The 17500-nt window shown below is 51.0% G+C and overlaps 1 protein-coding gene across 4 annotated transcripts in view; it reads right to left on the bottom strand.

Annotated features, from left to right (window-relative positions):
• The window catches only part of LOC125952715 (uncharacterized), a 63484-nt gene that overhangs the window by 12894 nt on the left and 33090 nt on the right, over positions 1–17500 (bottom strand). For 3 of the 4 annotated variants that reach the window (XM_049682376.1, XM_049682375.1, XM_049682373.1), the window contains exon 3: positions 15892–15940. The exons of the other annotated variant lie outside the window; for it this stretch is intronic. The gene's annotated coding sequence lies outside the window, so the exon portion shown is untranslated. The remainder of the gene's footprint in view (positions 1–15891; positions 15941–17500) is intronic. 4 annotated transcript variants of the gene reach the window in all.

Raw genomic sequence — 17500 nt, 5'->3', positions numbered from 1 at the left:
TGCAACATTCGGCAAACAACCGGCAACAACCGGCAGCAGAACGAGGGGTGAGAGACCTTCCAGGGAGTGAATTGAAAAATGAATAAAAACCAAAAATGCATAAATCCTTCAGCGGGCGCGCGATCACGATCGCGGCCGCCATATTGCCGTGGTGCAGCAGCAGCAGCAGCAGCATGTTCTTTGCATGCAGTCAATTTATCACCGTTTTTTATGATTCGCCAAAAACAAAAAGCGACCCGTTGGCTTGGTGGAGTGGCGGTGGCGAACTTTCCGTAATCCTCACCCCGCCTCGCCCTGTCCACGGATCCACGGATCACAGGTAGTCATTCGAGTGACCGGTAAACCGGTGGTCGCACGGACAGTCCGCTTGTGACAAATCATTTACACCAAGTTCGTCAAGATAAATTGGTGTGGAGTGGGTAGCGCGGGAAGGGAAGTTGGAAAACAATAAACAACGGCTATGACACCTTTTGTGACATTTCCTGTCCCGCTTTTCTCTTCTTCCTCCGCGAGAGCGGTCAAGTAGGCAGGATGCAACCAAAAGGACAGGATGGATGCTTTCATTCCATTGCTACCTCTTCCTGCAGTATTCAAATTGCTAGCAGTACATTGCTTGAAAGTTAGCGGAATTTTAATCAACTAGTGTGTTGAATTAAGTTAGTATTGGTTTTGGGAAAAAAAGGAATCCATTACTTTTGGGTGAAGTTGAAGGATTTATTAAAAATACTTTCAAAAGTCCAACTTACATAAAAAAGCATGTTTTGTTGGATAATTAGTTTCCTTTTCAATGGTGCTTTCATTATCCATCTACCTTTAATTCTTATCGTCTTTATCTTAGGCCTTCCGGATGGATAGAGAAGGCGTGGTGTACCCAAACCGAGATGGAGCGACGGTATCGACATTGACGACGACGCTCGATAGCGAGCGATGCCGGAATCTTCCGTTGCGTAAGCTATTTATCCTACCCTCATCATGTTTTTTTATTAGAACTTTGGGACCTTCTACACTGTAGAACCTTCTTGGCCATTGGCGTCGTTTACTCTTTACTAACGATTGGCTGGCTGGCTGGTTAAATGTATAAGTCGTTTGATATTTAATGCAGCTTTCCGAAAATAGTTTTAATAAGTTTTTAATTTGCTCTTTAGTTTGCTACAGAGCGAGACTATTAACTATCTATATATTCCCTCATCCAACCAGAATTCATTCCCTAATTGGACCTTTAACGCGCGACCATCGAACAAATTATTGCAACAAAAGACTTGAGCACAAGCGACGAACCCCAACCTCGCACGTTGCGCAAGATTTTTTTTGCCAGATTGTGTGTGTATGTGCGTGTGTGCTTGTGATTGGTTTATCGTGCATTTCCGTGTTGAATATTTATTTCACTTAAATGGGCGCCCGGTGTGGACCGAACCCTTCCGCCAACCGCCCTTCCGGTATTTGCATATTGCGACGGCCCCGTGAAAACCGTTCCTGCGGGAGGCTCGTCAAGCGAAAGGGATGGTCCTGTCCCATACGCAAAACCCGCATCACACTGATTGCGTCCAGGGCGTCTCTAATCCGCCCCGCCCCCCTCCCCAGCTGCCATGCCATGCCATGCATTCCGACCCCTTTTCAGAGGCCATTATGGGCTGGCCTTGTTTATGCTGCGTTTTGAGCGATATTTCGTTCAGATTCGGATCAGATGTCATCCGTTGAATGGTTGTAAATGCTTCGTATGGTTTCTAGCGTGATCGCGTGCATAAGCAGGCGAGAACGCAGGAAAATGCGATTCGTTCGTCTGCCCTGCGATCACTGCTCGTCAGCTCATCATTTCGAACACCGATTGGACCGCTAGTGCGACTGCTGCTGCTGCTGCTGCTCATTGTTCACGGTGTTGCTCCTCTTGCTCTAGGCATGTTTTACGCAAATTCCCATGGAAATGAACAATGGTGCTCTGCTCTTGTTAGTGCGCGCACGCAGCGATGTGCTTGAGACCTGACCTGTGATGTTGATTTTCGATGCAAAAATGACACGTTTCGAGTGTGTGGCTGGCTCGCTGGCTGGCTGGTTGGCCGGCCGACCGGCCGTGGACCGAACAAGACAGACGCCGACGAGGGACGCCTCTCCATAAAACCATAATCATCCGTACGTTGTTATCCTGTTTGTTTCTTTGGATTCCGCGTCTCCGTTCCACCATCGCCGTCGATCATCATCGGTGTGTACACGATCTTTGACCACGTCACGAGCGAGCGAGCGAGCGAGCGTCACGGGAAGTGCGCGCGATGCTGCAGCATTTTTATGACCCTATTCTATGTTTGCTGTTGCGCCTGGTCCCTCCTTCTCGACCTCATGGGGATCCTTGTGCGGCTGTGTCAGCGCGACACCGACGCGCGACGAAGGCGATCACGAATTTCCTTTTGTTTGTCCGGCCTCTTCCTGCCTGCCAGCCTGCCTGCCTGCCTGCCTGCCTGCCTGCCGGAATGGTATGTGAGAGACCGTCGTTCGCCGGTGTGTCTTTTCGGACATTCGGTGCGATGCTTGCTTAGCCGATCGCCGAGGCCGATGGTGGTGCGCCTCTCATCAGCGTGCCGCCACCGCCACCGCAACCACCAACACCACACAGCGTTGTTTGAAATTGTTTTGACAAATTTGTGAAAGCTTTATTGCTGGAGCCGCCAAGAATCGTCGTCGTGGGTCGTGGGTTGACTGTTTGGTCGCTTCCTTCGTACCGGATGTTTTGCACCGGATGCTGGGAAGGGAGCGGGAAGGAATTCGTTCCCGGAATCGCACTGGCGGACGGTTCGCCATCCTCACGTCAACATTGCCAGCATACGAGTACAATTGGTCCGTGGGTCTTAAGCGATTCTTGACGATAGAACAAGATGCCACATGATGAGAGAGCGAGAGAGAGAGATAGAGAGAGCGCGCGGCTTCGACACAACCTGACTTCTAAAATCGAGGGCACGAGTGAAGCATATTTTCGTGCGATCGATTTTCCCTGGCGACGACGACCGCGATCGTCATCCGTCCGTGCGTTCTCTTGCGGTTGGTTTTTGATGCATTTCGGTTGGTTAGAAGCGGGTTCGTGGCTTTCGTCCCCTGTCCCCCCTCTTCTCCTTCCTTTTTTTTCGTTAGGTAGAGAAGAGAGAAAGGACGGAGGACAAACATACCGAAGACCACAAAGATGCCGGTCGAAGATTAAGACGCGCGAGCGAGCGCCCGATTGGGGAGTTTGGGCCTTTTTTTTTGTTTTAAGTTTGGGGCCTGGCGTGCCGTGGTATGGCGGGAAGCACTCGTCATGGCCGCGCCGCGCTCCATCATCTTCTCATCATCGTCCACCGAGCTGCGCCGCGCTCTGATCTCGATCAAAATACCAGTCGGTGAAAGGCCGACCGATGGGAAATGATTGGCCATGTGGCGGCAAGTGGCCCTCGGGGCGCACGATGTCACGGAATGACATCGAGGCGGAGTGCGGGCTGTCGGTAGGTTGGGCGAAAGGGCGCACAATGAAAACCCGCACTGTGGGCCGCCGTCCTGCGGGTGACTTATGGATGCTCCTCTTCCTTCCACGTCTATTTCACGTCGTCGTTGTCGTCGTCGTCGTCGTCGTCGTCGTCGTCTTCGATGTTGGTGGGAATCGCCGGGACGGGCGGTCAGTAGGCCATCACATCGTGGCATGTTAGATGTCGAAGCCCATGCGCAACGACGGCGAGCGTATGCTGGTCAAAGACTACTCCATCGTTTATTGCAGCGCATGTATGTAATCATAACTGCATGTATCCTCGACTCTCTGCTTGTTATGCAAAGCAAATCTCTTCTTGAGATCGCGCTAAGCAATGATTAGATGTACATTCGTCTATTAGCATTAGCGCTTTATGATGATCGAATCTCGCAGACAGTTTTTCACTTTTAGCATTTCCCATAGCAAAGCATTTCTCCAAAAACTGGTCACGTCTCTTTAGATTCAGGACTGCCCCTTGTAGACATATCAAAGATCTGCACAGTCACTATGCGAACCCGATTTGGATAAAGGAAAAAACGCAAAAGTTACTCAAAATACTCTTAGGTTAAATCAGCCTCGGCAAAATTAAGCAGGCCTTAGAAGAGTTGCATATATCCTATTCCAACTCACTCTATACTGAATAGCCCTAATTGAAATTATGGGAAATGTTAAAGGAAAAATACCAAAAATTTTGCTCCCTTTTACGTCTTTTCGTTGTTTAAAAATTTCCCATTCCGTGCGGCAAGATGGTAACTGAAACAGGCTTTACCTGTTGTAGCATAACAAGAGATCATAGTTTTCATGCTGAATGTTTCGCTAAAACTATTTCTGATCTACATAATATTCTTACAAAAGTTCAACCAACTAATGGCCACAGCAGTTCGCTAAGGAGTTTGCGTTTCATCCGGTAATTGTCGTTTGCAATAATAAGATCCACACGTCTTGTGGTGCGCAGAGCAATTGTAAGAACTAATGAGTTAAACGATCGTGCGTACTGGACTAGAATCCTAAATTCACTTAATGCCCCGCATTCACCATTATCGGAATCCAAATATGAGAGCTGCATACATGCAACGGATATGTAGTTGCGCCCCATTCTGCGCCCGGAAGGGTTCGCATGATTCGCAATTGTGCCCGCTCTCTCCTGCTCCTCCTGCCTCTCCTTCCGCTCACTGGCTGCACGTTCTCGGATGCTAGCTACGCCCAAAATGGACATCCGGTGTCAAGGCAGGCCAAGGGGGGAGAAGCCAGCGAGGCCAGATCAGAGTCCGTGGAGGAATTGAATGGGGCTTTGGAATGCTGCAGCAGCAGAGTTCCCAGAGACATCTCGTCACACGTTTCCTTCGCTAGTAGTTCCCGCCCCTTTTTCCGAGTTCTTCGTTCTCCGACTCGCCGGAGTTGAGGCTAGGCGTGCGCGCGGAGTGCGGGTCTTCACTACTAATTAGCCCTAGCTTCAGCCCGAGCCAGGTTCGCGATCGCATCCAGCGCTTCAGGGCTTCAGGGTTGGTAGACCGACCCGTCTCCTCCTTCCCCCCCCTCCCCCCTCCCCTCCGTGACTTCCTCTTCTCCCGACTGATAATTGATATGAAATTATTGTTTCGCTTCTGCGATGAGGTTGTGGCAGCAGCAGGGCCCGGATGGCCCCATGAATCCACACACGCCAGCACTGTGGAAGCGGTCGGAATGCACGTAAACCACTCGAGCAGCGATACACGCTGCACCGCGAACCCGCTGGCGGTTGACAAAGGCACGCATAAAAAGTCATACATTCGCGGTCTCGCGCGCTGTCCCGCGGTCGAGGACGACGGTTTTAGTGCGACGGTCAGGAATGCGGTGCTGAAGACCTAGACCGCGGCGCGCGGCCAGCCACCATTTAGGCATCATCCCGGCTTCGGTGCACCCCATTCCGCCGCACCCTTGTGCCTGGCCCATACAGCATTAACAGTCGTGAGTGTGCTTGGAGCTATGCTCTGTAGCTGAGCGGTTTGCTCCTGATATGTTTTTTCGAAAGCAATCACCTGCTGCTTGCTAGTGGCCAGACGACCAGACGGTTACACTGCTCGTTTGTACTATATGTTTGTGAAAGACGAACGTTTATCCTCGTTCAGATGATGCTTGTTTATGTTTTATGAGCAACATTCTTGTATTGGAAAGATCAAACAACATTTTGGTCTCCTGAGGACATCGATACAGTGTTGCCAGATCCATATTCAACAAGCTGCAGGATCGGAGGAGTACTTATAGAACTGATTTCTCAACTACAATTCGCAAGAGTTGGACATCGAGTACGATTTCAGTAAGAAAGGATAACATCTAGCCATACCAGACTGCACTGTCAGTCCCGGTCCCGGTGACCAAGGTTATTCTACTCCTCCAGACAAATGTGTAACACACTGAAGACGTCAAAGCAAAAAAAAGATCATGGCCTCATTTAGGGCCGAACCATGGGCTCTCCACCATCATGGATATCAAAAATTCATTAATAAAAACCCACACGAGAGATGGTGCTGCTGCTGCTGCTGGCCACTAATGTGTATTGCTGCACATACATGCACAATGCAGTGCATGGGCATGCAACACACAGGCTGCGGCCGTTGTTGGTGCTGCACCGCTACCCAACACATTCCAGCCCGGAGGGTACAAGTACAGGTCGCGGTCGCGGACCACACGACACACACTCGTACACGAGATGTATATGTGAGAGCTGTCCCTTTTTTGAGCAGACAAGCGGTCCCGCAGTCTCTGTGGTGGCCTCTGTGGCACCGCGCGTCCCACCCTTCATTGCATTGTGATGGAATGTGGTCGTCGTCGTCGTCGTCGCCGTCGTCTTGGTCGTCTCTCCGACGTCGATGGCAATGGCGATGGCGGACGAATTTTCCTTTCGGCGCAATCCATTTCGTGCTTCGGGTTTTCCATGGAAAATGGATGAACGAGGGGATTTTTCACGGTTTCGGTCCCCGGAAAGAGGCGGACAGATCCCTCGGGCCCTGCGTGCGTGGTACTGCATAGATGACCCAGGATGTGAATACCAATGGGGAGGATCCCATGCAGACGTGGATGAGGGTAGGCAGGCGAATGCGAAACCAAACAACCATGACGACGACGGCGGTGGGCTGGATGGCCTCGGGGGCCCAATTCACTCAGTGTAGTTTCCCCTATCGTAATCTTCATGTCCGCGGAACCATCTAATGAATTATATTAGGGAATAGATAATAATCATGGAGAAATTGGAAAAGTACACGCTGCCGACCCACAGTTTCTGTTTATCTTCCTTCGCAGCATGCAGATCGATCAATCATGTTGCGCATATATGCCCAGTCGTATGCAAATCCCCCCCGGCGCACTCCCGTCGCTCCAATGTACGTATGTCAGGGGGCAGTAGGAGGATAGAGAGGAACATACAGACCTATATGGTTCCGCAAGCCCAGATCTAGAAGAAGAGAGATTATCAAAGTGTAAACCTTTACATCGTTCCGTCGAGAACTTACAAGCACTTGTGCATTGTCAGCGCGAACCATCACGGCATCGAGTTTCAACCCGCTTTGACACATGTTTCTCGTCGATTACGGTCTGATTCATTCGAATATTAAGCAATTGATTAAACAGATTATGACCGGAAGGTCCACCACCGTATCTCGGCTACTCGTGGACTTCGTTGCGTTGCTGAATGATTTGATTACCAGTACCAAGCACTAATATTTGTGTTCTCTGTCCTGCCTTTGGCTGCTGGCAATCAGGTCACAGGAGTAGCAATAGCAGCAACAGCAACAGCAGCAACAGCAGCAACAGTAGTATGTCCTGGGTACGCGCGCGAATCGCGAGCAAAGAGACGACGCGAAGAATCGAAAAACGAATGACGGCAAAGGTACGGTCGGCAGCAACCGGTTCTTATGCCTGGTCTGGCCTGGCCTGGCCCCTGGACAGGAAATGCGGACAGAGCAGACAGAACAATCACAGATTGGCAATCAAAATCTCCGATATGAGATATGAGTCAAGATGACAAACTCAATCAGTGTGTAGCTTCGCGGTCGGCCGCAACCAGGGGGCATCCTCGCCCCATTGTCGCAGGTCGCCCCCCCCAATGGCAGAAAGAATCTGCGTTCCACGGACACACGGAGTCGACATGTCGTTTCCTCGAATCCCCTATTCGAAAAGGGTAACCAAAACCAAAACAGGTTGATACACCGGATTCCGCTGTCCGCGTACTCGTTCCGGGCAAACCATCGCAACCAATCGCCGACTGTCTCGGCCATACCGTGCTGGTATGTACCCCGAGAAGGCTGGAGGAAAGGGGAGTGGATATGGATTATTTTGGAGTGTTTTCTCTTCAACCCTCCAGGACCGGCCCGACGGTCAGTTTTGCATGGAAAGTGACAAATGAAACCACTGACGGGCCTCTATAGTCTATCAAAGGAATCCTCCGGTATCGTATCGACGGAATCATGAAAAATGATAACTACATTCCCCCGAAAGTCCGGTGCAAACGGACCACCGCGAGATACAGATATCAAGATTGATTCTTATCGACCAGATAGGCGGAACTTGGTGGCACGCAGGAGCTGCTGAAAAGCCAAACTAAAGGCCTCTCGCCCCCCTCTGCCCCTCCGTTTTGTTCGCGATTGTCATCCGTCACACTATCACCGCCATCCGGTAGCCGCGGTACTCGCCCTCCCTGGACTCGCTGGACGGTCACATTCCACGCACAACCAACCAACCAACGCGAGGGATCGGTGGACAGGAAACCGGGTCCCAAAACGGTACAAAACTGTCGAAATCCACTCGAGTAGCGGACACAGCGGAGGTACCGTGCGGAAATGTACAAATTACGCTAAGCTCCCGTATGGAAAACAACGGCAATCGGCGGCGTTGTCGTGCCGATGGATCGATCATCGTTGACCGCACGGTCACTGACAGTTGGGCAGAGGGGAAGGGAGAGAGAGGAGCAAGAAGCGAGATTCGTGGAAGCCTGGTGGTGTCCCGGTGTCCCGATGCTCTGCTGCTGGAGTCGGAGAGCAGCTCCCAACAAATCGGTAACATAAGCTGACAGATTGACAACCGTCCATCTGTTTCATTTGCCCCAGCTCCGTCGCCCCATACCGGTGTGTGTGTGTGTGATGAAGGAGGACCGTGGCCGGGAATTTAGTGATTGTTCTGCGTCGCACCGATCTCCCCGGCCATACGGTCGCCATCGCCATCGTCGTCGTCGTCGTTGATGTATTTCTTGATGGAATGAGAGCACCAACTTTGGGACACATACACTCACACACACACACACACACACACATACCACTCTCTGGACCGACTACTCCCTGTTTCTCCAAACCAGGTTTAGGCTCACAGACGGGGCGGCAATTTGTTTTTTTTTCTTCGTTCCGTTGCTTTCCCGGGACCGCCAGTTCGGGAGCAACTTCGAATCACTGGGGAGTCCTCGGGAAGGGGGGGATATTGTTGTGTTGTGCCGTCTTCTTATTCTGGATCCGTCCGCCACCACTGCGGTCCCGGTATTTCATAAATACGCAGCAGCATATATGAAAGCATCCGAAATATGTTAATGCTCGTTAATTCCCGATTTCCATTCGTGTTGCAACTATCGAAACCGATTTGTAACCGACGACGACGACTCCAGGGCGATTCCAGGCGCGTCGCAGTTCACCGTAGCCGCCATTCCGTTGGAATGGGATCGAAAGGCGAGGGAAAGGCGGGCCCTATCAAATGTCTTATAAGCGGCTTCCGGGCCCGCGCCGCCACCATCGCCGCCGGTCAGTCGCAGACGCAGTGATTGATTCGCTGATTCCGGGAAGTCCACGACGGTCACCGCGTCATTCGAATCATGCAGAACATGCGCCACCTTTGATCTGCGCTAAACGGTGCGCGGTTTTGTTGGGAAAGTGGACGAACGCTGCTTTACTCCGTGTTGCCCTGGATGCCATCACGGCCTCCTCGAATCAAATCGGAATTGCAGCTGCGGAAAATGGAGGAGGAGTGAAACGAACTGTCAAAAAGGGGGAACCGCACGCACACAAGTTCGCGCATGGCAGCGGCAACCATTTTGAGGTAACTTCCATCCAAGTGATTATGACATACACGCCAATTAGAAGGATCGGTCTTGGACTTGAACTTGCACTTGGACTTGATCGCCAATGAGCGCAGTGAAGGTGGCCCAAGTACGACCTCGAGGGCGTCCTGATGGGCGCTTAATGGTACGAATTCACGACTCGGTCGACCGCCGCCGGACCGGTCACAATTGAGAAATAATTGCTCCACATTACCCCTGGCCAAAGAAGAGCCCTCCCAGAACCTTGGCATCCTGGCGGGACTCGCCTCATTACGATTGGTCATTGTGGTTTCCACCAATCGCGCGCGCGCGCGCGGCTGGCTGTGTGTCCTTTGGGGTGGCCAAAAATGTTTCTTTCGAGAACTAATTAAGTTGTTCCTTCTCGTACCCGGCGGTTTCGCCTTCTGGAAGTGAAGTGAAATACGGGGAACCAACGAAACCACGCCTCGCTACACTCACCTTATTGTTGTGTACGTGTGGAAATGGGTTTTTCTCTTAAGATGCGCGCTAATGAATTCACGAGAATCGATCAAAAATGGGAACCCCGGGACCGCCGGGACCTAATTACCGACAATCATCATGTCGCGGGACCTTTAATTACCTAGCGTGATGCACTCCAAGATGCTCTCGGATCGACAATCGGTACAATTGGAGATTGATACTCGTTCTGGCTTCCTAAACATCTTCCACAAATTCCGTGGCGCAGATAGTCGGGCCGAGAAATCCTTTAAACAACAAGATTGCCATTCTCTCGTCCGGTATGCCGCCATGTCCACCCGGACTTCTGTGATTGGCTGGCCAGACATCTTTTTCTTGCCAACAAATTCGCAATTATTCGCGAGTCATTTCGAACAACATTTCTGTGGCGTAATTTTTCGTTTATCTTTCAATTTTGTCTCAATTCCTGGTGAACGTTGATGTCTCACGGCTCACGGGCATCACAAGGACTCCGTCGACGACCGAGGACCGAGGGACTACAGGAAGGAGCATGCTGGAGCGGCATAAATGGCATTACATAAGAGGATTAAAAATGGTGAAAAATGCAAAGCATGTTTGCGACAAGACGGTAAAAATGCTTGGCCCAGGCCTCGGTCGTCGGTTGGTGCAACAGCAGAAAGCCGAAAGCCGTAAGCTGTCGCCGTACCGGCGGTAGTGAGGGGGCTGCAGTGCCGGATATTTACAACATTTTCGCTTCCCCTGGTTTCCCCAGCTTCCAGCGATTTCGAGGAAGGATACTGCGGAACGATTGCTCCAACCAGGTGGCCGCTTCTTGCAACCTGTTGATCCCATTGATGCTGTTTCCGTTTTCCTCCACCGGGGCGAACCTCCACCTTTGTCACATTAGCCATCTGCTGTTATTCTTATTATTGCTGTTGTTGTTGTTGTTGTTGTTGCTGGTGCTGATGTGTGTACCAACACGAAGAAGTTCACCTTGAGTTGACTACCGTGGGGATACCATGGTGGATACCACAAAAGATGGTGGCGTCAATCCTTACAGGTGCGCCCAGGTAACGCTGTGCTTGGGTCTCTCTCTCTCTCTCCCTCCCTTTCGGATTGGTCGGGACTCAAGTTCAGGGGGAATGGTACGAAGAGCGGTAAATAATGTGGATAATGTTCCCTGTTCGTCGACGTAAGGCGCGACAGGATGTGCAAGATGGGTTTTTTGTGGCGCACACATACACACACGCACGCACTCGCACACCGAGAAGTGAATGGCAAAATCCGGCACTAATCCTTTCTTTTTGCGAAACATTTCATTCAAAAGCTAAAGTTTAACGGAGAGATGCTTTGTGGAGGATTAAGCCGTGTATTAATCTCGTGATTCCTGAAACCCGCCAGGGTGCACATGAAATGAAGGCTTTCACAGTCGGTGGTATATGGAAAGGTTCCCCGGCACATGATGTCACATTGTACGTTCGTCGTGTGGTTTTGATTAAAGAATTATCTTTAAGAAACATAGCGAGAGAGAGAGAGAGAGAGAGAGAGAGAGAGAGAGAGAGAGAACGAGCGAAAGAGAGAGTGAACGTGTTCTTAAAGGGGATAAGAAACGCAACGAGAGAAAGCTGTGACATGTTTTAGTGAGAAACACCTTTAAAGCATAATCCGTTGCCTTTTATCCTTCGATTTATGCAAATATTTGTTTGCGCTTGCAGCACCCTACTTTGATTGTCCACCGGCTCCGGGGGTACTTGCGGCCTGCTGAGATTTGAATGCGCTGTGATCCATAAACAAAAGCATTGGGCATCGATTTAAGATTTGTTATGAAAGGTTCTTGCTGCTAAAGTAATGGAAGACAATATTGCCCTGAATTTAAGTTGTACCCAGATGGATTAACAGCAATGGAATCTTGTCTTGTGAAGTTAAAGCGTGCTATTGAAACATTACTTTGAACCTACTTCTGCACAATGTTGTTGCAATCGCAGCGATTTCTAAACAATTCCACGCCAACCATACTCAAAGCCATCGTTTGCTGCATCACCGTTACGGGTACGGGATTGCGTGAGCGAAGGAATAGAGATACAGTCCTCCCGCGCTCAACGGTCGATGGTGTCCGAATTATCAACATTAGGCTATTCGTTGCAGCATGCTGCCACGGGGTGGGAGGACTGCCAGCGCACACGACACGCGCAGTTCGTGATGCGGAGCCATTTTGATTCTGATCATTTTTATGTTTCACCATCGGCCAGCCCAAAAACTCACCCCCTCACAGCACTGGCTGGCAACACTCGCCACCAATAAGGGTTATGGCAGCAACGGACGCGCTGTTGTTGGAGCAACCATTTTCTAAGCGATTTTTATTCGACGATAATTACACTTAATAGTTTTTCCTCTCCGGTGCCGTATCGCCGGACCTCGTTCATGGTGTGGCGTGGCGTGGCGTTCAGCTTGCAGAATCCATGCCGTGGTGCTGTTGCTGTTGCTTGCTCGTCCGATAGCGTCCGAATCCGGAGACTCCTTCCCTATTCTGGCAGATGGTCCGATATCGTGGGCGCACAGACAGCGACCGAGCACAAAAGTAGTGTAGAGCTCGACTATTCGCGATAGTTTTCACCCCATAGTTTCCTGCAGTATGGACTCACCTCCATCCCAGCACTACACTTCCTGCTTTGCTACGCTGCAACGCTCTGTACCAGTGAACGATCTGCGCCAATGGCGCAGTTTGGGAAATTATTTCCTTCTTAGATGGACCCCCGGTTCCTATCCGCGCCGCTGCCGTTCGATCGTTTTTTTTTTGCGCATTTTATCGCGAACGAAAGTCTCACGAACCGGGAAGAGATGGCCCTCCCAGGGGCCCAAGGTGTGCATGTGCATGGTGCACAAAGAGGGTGCAAAAATGGAGAAACCTTTTGTGAAAGTCCCAATCCCATGACATCCACCCACACACACACAAACACACACACTTTATAAGGGAGGTGGGAAGGGAGGGTCCAGCGCTGAGCAAAAAATTACTTTATTTCAAGATAACAGCCGCCGCCACGACCTCGGCTGCCCTCATTGTCTTTTGGACTTAGTGGAAAAGACCCCGAAAAAGGAGCGAAGTCTTGGGTGCCATTTTTAAATGCTACAACAACCACCGGAGACCGCCGTGTTGACTGCAAACCTGGTGGCTGGTATCATGGGGTTTTGATTAATAAAATTCATTTCCCGAGTGAAGTTCCCGGAGCAAGCCAGCTGGCAAAAGTGAAAAATGCGATTACGCCGCATGAAATTGATTTAAATGAAATCAAACTCCATCGCTCACAAGGTAAACAAAGAGCGCTGAGCCCATGACTCCAGTGTCCAGACTCCACTCATTGACACTTCTTGACGCAACAAAACGCACTTTCCGGGCCAGCCAGCCCGCCAGCCAGCCAGCCAGGCGATTACGACACTCTGGTGGGCGTGCTGGTTGCGCTCGCGTTGGTTTTATGTGCATTTCAGACCGCCATTGTCGTCAGCTGGCTCGGGTGGAGGGAGTCCTTATCTTCCAGCAGGAATTGAAATATGGTTTTTACGGTCGGTCTGAGTGACTCCAGGCTCAGCAGGCCCACGGTTCGTTGAAAGGAAAACCAGAAAATAAGTCATAATCGTGAGAAACTTTCCGATTTCAAGGGTCTTTCGCCATCTCTAGCAGAGATTTACGTACGGCCGGTGTCGAGATGTAGTGCGATGGTTTTCGGCAATGACTACCTAAGGCGAAGGCTTTTATGTGTCAGTGAGCAGTACCGGGGCGCCTGAGTGGAAATGTTATTCGCTTTCACTGACTGGTGAATTGGTTCATTCGACAGCAGGGAGGTTAGCGCGGTGGAAAACTTTGGAAATGGAAATTGTGTATGCACCTCAACCGCCAAGACAAACCCATCAGATGCGAGTGCGAGTCATCTGAGGTCGTGGAATGGAGAAAAGAGAATAACGAAAGTGTAACACGCGGGTTGGGGTCTGGCATAATTCCATTTCTTGGCGTGGCAATCGTACTCAACAGAAATGGTATTTGCCTTCGAAGCCGATGAATGGAATGTGAAGGTTCGAATACGAGCCCCCGAGCCATCTTGCTTTGTCTTTTTGGACAAGGTCTTCCAAACGGACACTTAACTGGTGGGTCTGATGCATTTGGTAAACCTCAGACCGCAAGATTGAAGCTTCAGAGTTGAAGAAAGAAACATTTGAAGTAGGCATCACCGCCAAAACTACGATTACTCTGCGATCAGTCTGTGGGCCAAGACCGGAGCAATTATGTTTCAATTTGACAGTTAACGTCAGTCACGAATGCCGCGACAGGGCAGAGGGAATGTGGAAATGAAAAGTTGATGAGCACAAAACTAATTCCTAATCGATTGTAATTTCACTGGCAAACTAGCATAGAGCGAGAAAAAAAAGCAACACCACGCCACAAAATGGCCAATCTGGCCTCACTGAACTTCTCCCCTGCCATTGCGCACATTGCTGGCCGCTGGCTGCTGGTTGCTGCTGCTGGCAATTTGATTAAATTACTCATCATGTTTCGTGCCGGGCGAAAAGACATTAGATACAAAACATTGGCATTGTTGTGGCGAAAGGCGCAACCGAGCGAGCGAACACACACACACAATCGGTACAAACGGAGGAGCGGTGGCATTAGTTGCGCTGGTGCTGCTGATCCATGGCGGAAGAACGGTCCAACGAATTGGACACCATTGGGGCAATTGGGTGATTGCAATTATCATCGCGCACAGTTTATCGAGTGATTCGATTGTTTCCAAGCCAAGACGGCACAACGTCTATTCCGTGCGCTTTTTACCACCAATCGTGTGTGCACACACTCAACGTGTCGTGTGTGTGTGTGGTGTAATCGATTTTCTTAGGTTTTTTTCTTCGGTGAAGCGGTGGCCAAGCGTAATTATAGTTTTTTTCTGGTGGTGGTGGCCACGATGATGCATAATTTCTGCCACCTGCCAGACGAGGATCAATGCGCCACCCCCCGAAAGCCACAGACAGCCATCTTTGTGTTTGTCTGACTCGATCATGGCCGGGATTCCGCCATGTTTGTCGTCTTAAAGTGGCTTTCCCATATTCTCCAGTCTGCCGCCCAGCAGAAGCATCAATTAGAAGCATCTCACGACGGAAGCATTGGCCCCCATTCCGCCGAGCGTAATGGCGTTTCCTTCTGGAATCGTCGCCGTTTAGATAAACGCCCATAATTCATTCCGGTGCGCCGGGGGGTTTTAAGAAGGCCGAAATGGAGACGAATGGCTGGAAATTATTAATTCCCTAATCATCGATATCTTCCATGGAGGCCATTAAATCGGATTAAAACTCTATTAGGTAAATGTGTGTGTGTATGTGTGTCAGCTCTCAAGCAGTCCAATCCATTCTCCGGTCGATGCTCGATCTGCGCTCGAGACCCCGTAACGGGTCTTTGCTTGGGCGACCACCAAATTGCCCTCCAAAATGCACCGTTTTCAACAATACTTATCAGACGTAGATTGTTTACGTGAACGTGAACGCAGCAATTAACCAGACAGACCGCGGTACATCCGCGTACCCTCCCCACCGAGGTCATACACTCTTTGAGGGCACGGACCCGGGGGGCTACGTCAGCGCGGCCGGTGCGCTCTTCCCGGATGCAGGGGTTTAACCTCGCAAACTCTTAAATTGTCGGTTCGATCTGTTTCGATCGTTCGCTGGGCCTCCGGGAGTCAATAAAGCGTGATTAAAATGATGTTTTGGCAATCCTGAGCGGTGACCGGGGTCACCCCGCCGCGCACAAATAAGCTAAGCAGGGATAAATCATTCAAATCTCATTTCAGAGTATGTGTGTGTGTGCTCCGTTATGTAAAAAGACCTAGAAGCTTAGAATGGACGGGTATACACACGTGGTCAAGGTGTGGCTTACCGATCGAGCTGGAACTTCATGGCGTCACTAAAGGGGCAGGGAGCTCGGTCTGTAAAAAAACACAGAGAAGGAAACGTGCGGCATTTAGATAGTGAAAATTAGTGGGAATAATCGGTTTAGATGATTTAGTGTGACGCCGCCCGGTGGTGCCCGAACAGACCGGTAACCCCGGCCCGTTGGTATTTAGTTCATTTGGATCTTAATATGATTTAGGATGTTTGGAGTGGGTTCATGATTATTTATAAGCACCGTTCAATGACTCCTAATACGCTAGCAGGGTAGGATATATGTAGGTAGGTAAATCGTTTTTCCATATTAAAATTTATAATTTGCTACATCTTACTGTGAGGAAGCCGCGAAGATGCGTCGCAGAAGCTTCTCTTCTCGGGACGTTTCTTGTCTTCGCACGCAGCTGAACACAATCCATTACACAGAATGGCGTTCGCCGTTCGTGATGTGTCCGCTGTTGACGCCTGCAGCAGCAATCCGCCTGCTGCCGCAATGGGGCTTTGTGCTCTAAAAGGAATGCCGATTAATGATTTCTGCAACGCGGCAAACACGGCACGGTGGGACTTGGGGACTGGAGGACTGGGGGACTGGGACTGGGAGTCCTGTCAGCTTGCAAACCGGCGAGTGACGTGTCCTCCTCTTGAATGGATGCGCTTGGGCGATGGGCTCTAGACCGAGAACTGGCCAGCTACAGCGATGGCCAGCGAGCGATCGAACGGGCTTCCGCTAAGCACGCGGCAGCCTAAAGGTAATTATTGGCCGCGGCTAGACCACGGGTCCCGCGTTGGAGTTTGTTTAAGGGCAAAAGCCGCAGCCGCGGTCCCACGGCCATTCATTTGTTGGTTTTTTTTTCCTCTCTCTACTTTGCTTAAATTCGAAAAAAGAAAATCCACAAACCACCGCCACAGCGCGCCCCCTGGTCGAAGGAACGGTTGGCACACACACACACACAAGCGCGCACGCGCAAGCCCGCGGACAGCACGACACGACACGACGCGGCCCGAGGGGGGGGGGCTTCGATCGTAAATTATCCTATCAAATTGACAATTTGACAAATGATCGTGAAGGTTGAATGCAGTTCGCGAGTTCCATCCGTTCCTTCCATCACCCTCGCCGGCGGTCCTTGCAGGCGGTCCTTGCGGTCGTCGCCACCCTCCTGTCGCGTTGACAGATTCAGCCGCGGTCCCGCGATCGCAGTTGCACTACTGCATCGCGGACTCCAGCCAGCAGCCGCAGCAGCAGCAGCAGGCGGCGTTGGCGGCTTGCGCTTTTAGCCTTTTGCGCATCGTCGCTTTCGCACGCGGTTCGCGTTTCACGACTTTTTCACGTCCACTTCCTTCCCCCCCCCCACCCCTCGCCTTGCTTTTTTCCGAGTTCCAATCCACCAGTATTTTTTTTTTCGTTGATTTTGACATCCCGCGCATTCGGCATTCGGCGGGACGCATCATCATAGCGAGTCGGGTCGCTGCCGCTGCCCGCTGCCGCTGCCCGCTGCCGCTGCCCGCTGCCGCTGCCCGCTGCCGCTGCCCGCTGCCGCTGCCCGCTGCCGCTGCCCGCTGCCGCTGCCCGCTGCCCGCTGCCCGCTGCCCGCTGCCCGCTG

This window comes from Anopheles darlingi, chromosome 2, assembly GCF_943734745.1.
Source record: "Anopheles darlingi chromosome 2, idAnoDarlMG_H_01, whole genome shotgun sequence".
Lineage (NCBI taxonomy): Eukaryota > Metazoa > Arthropoda > Insecta > Diptera > Culicidae > Anopheles > Anopheles darlingi.
The sequence above is the reverse complement of the archived record's forward strand: the minus strand, read 5'-3'. Positions and strand labels throughout refer to the sequence as shown.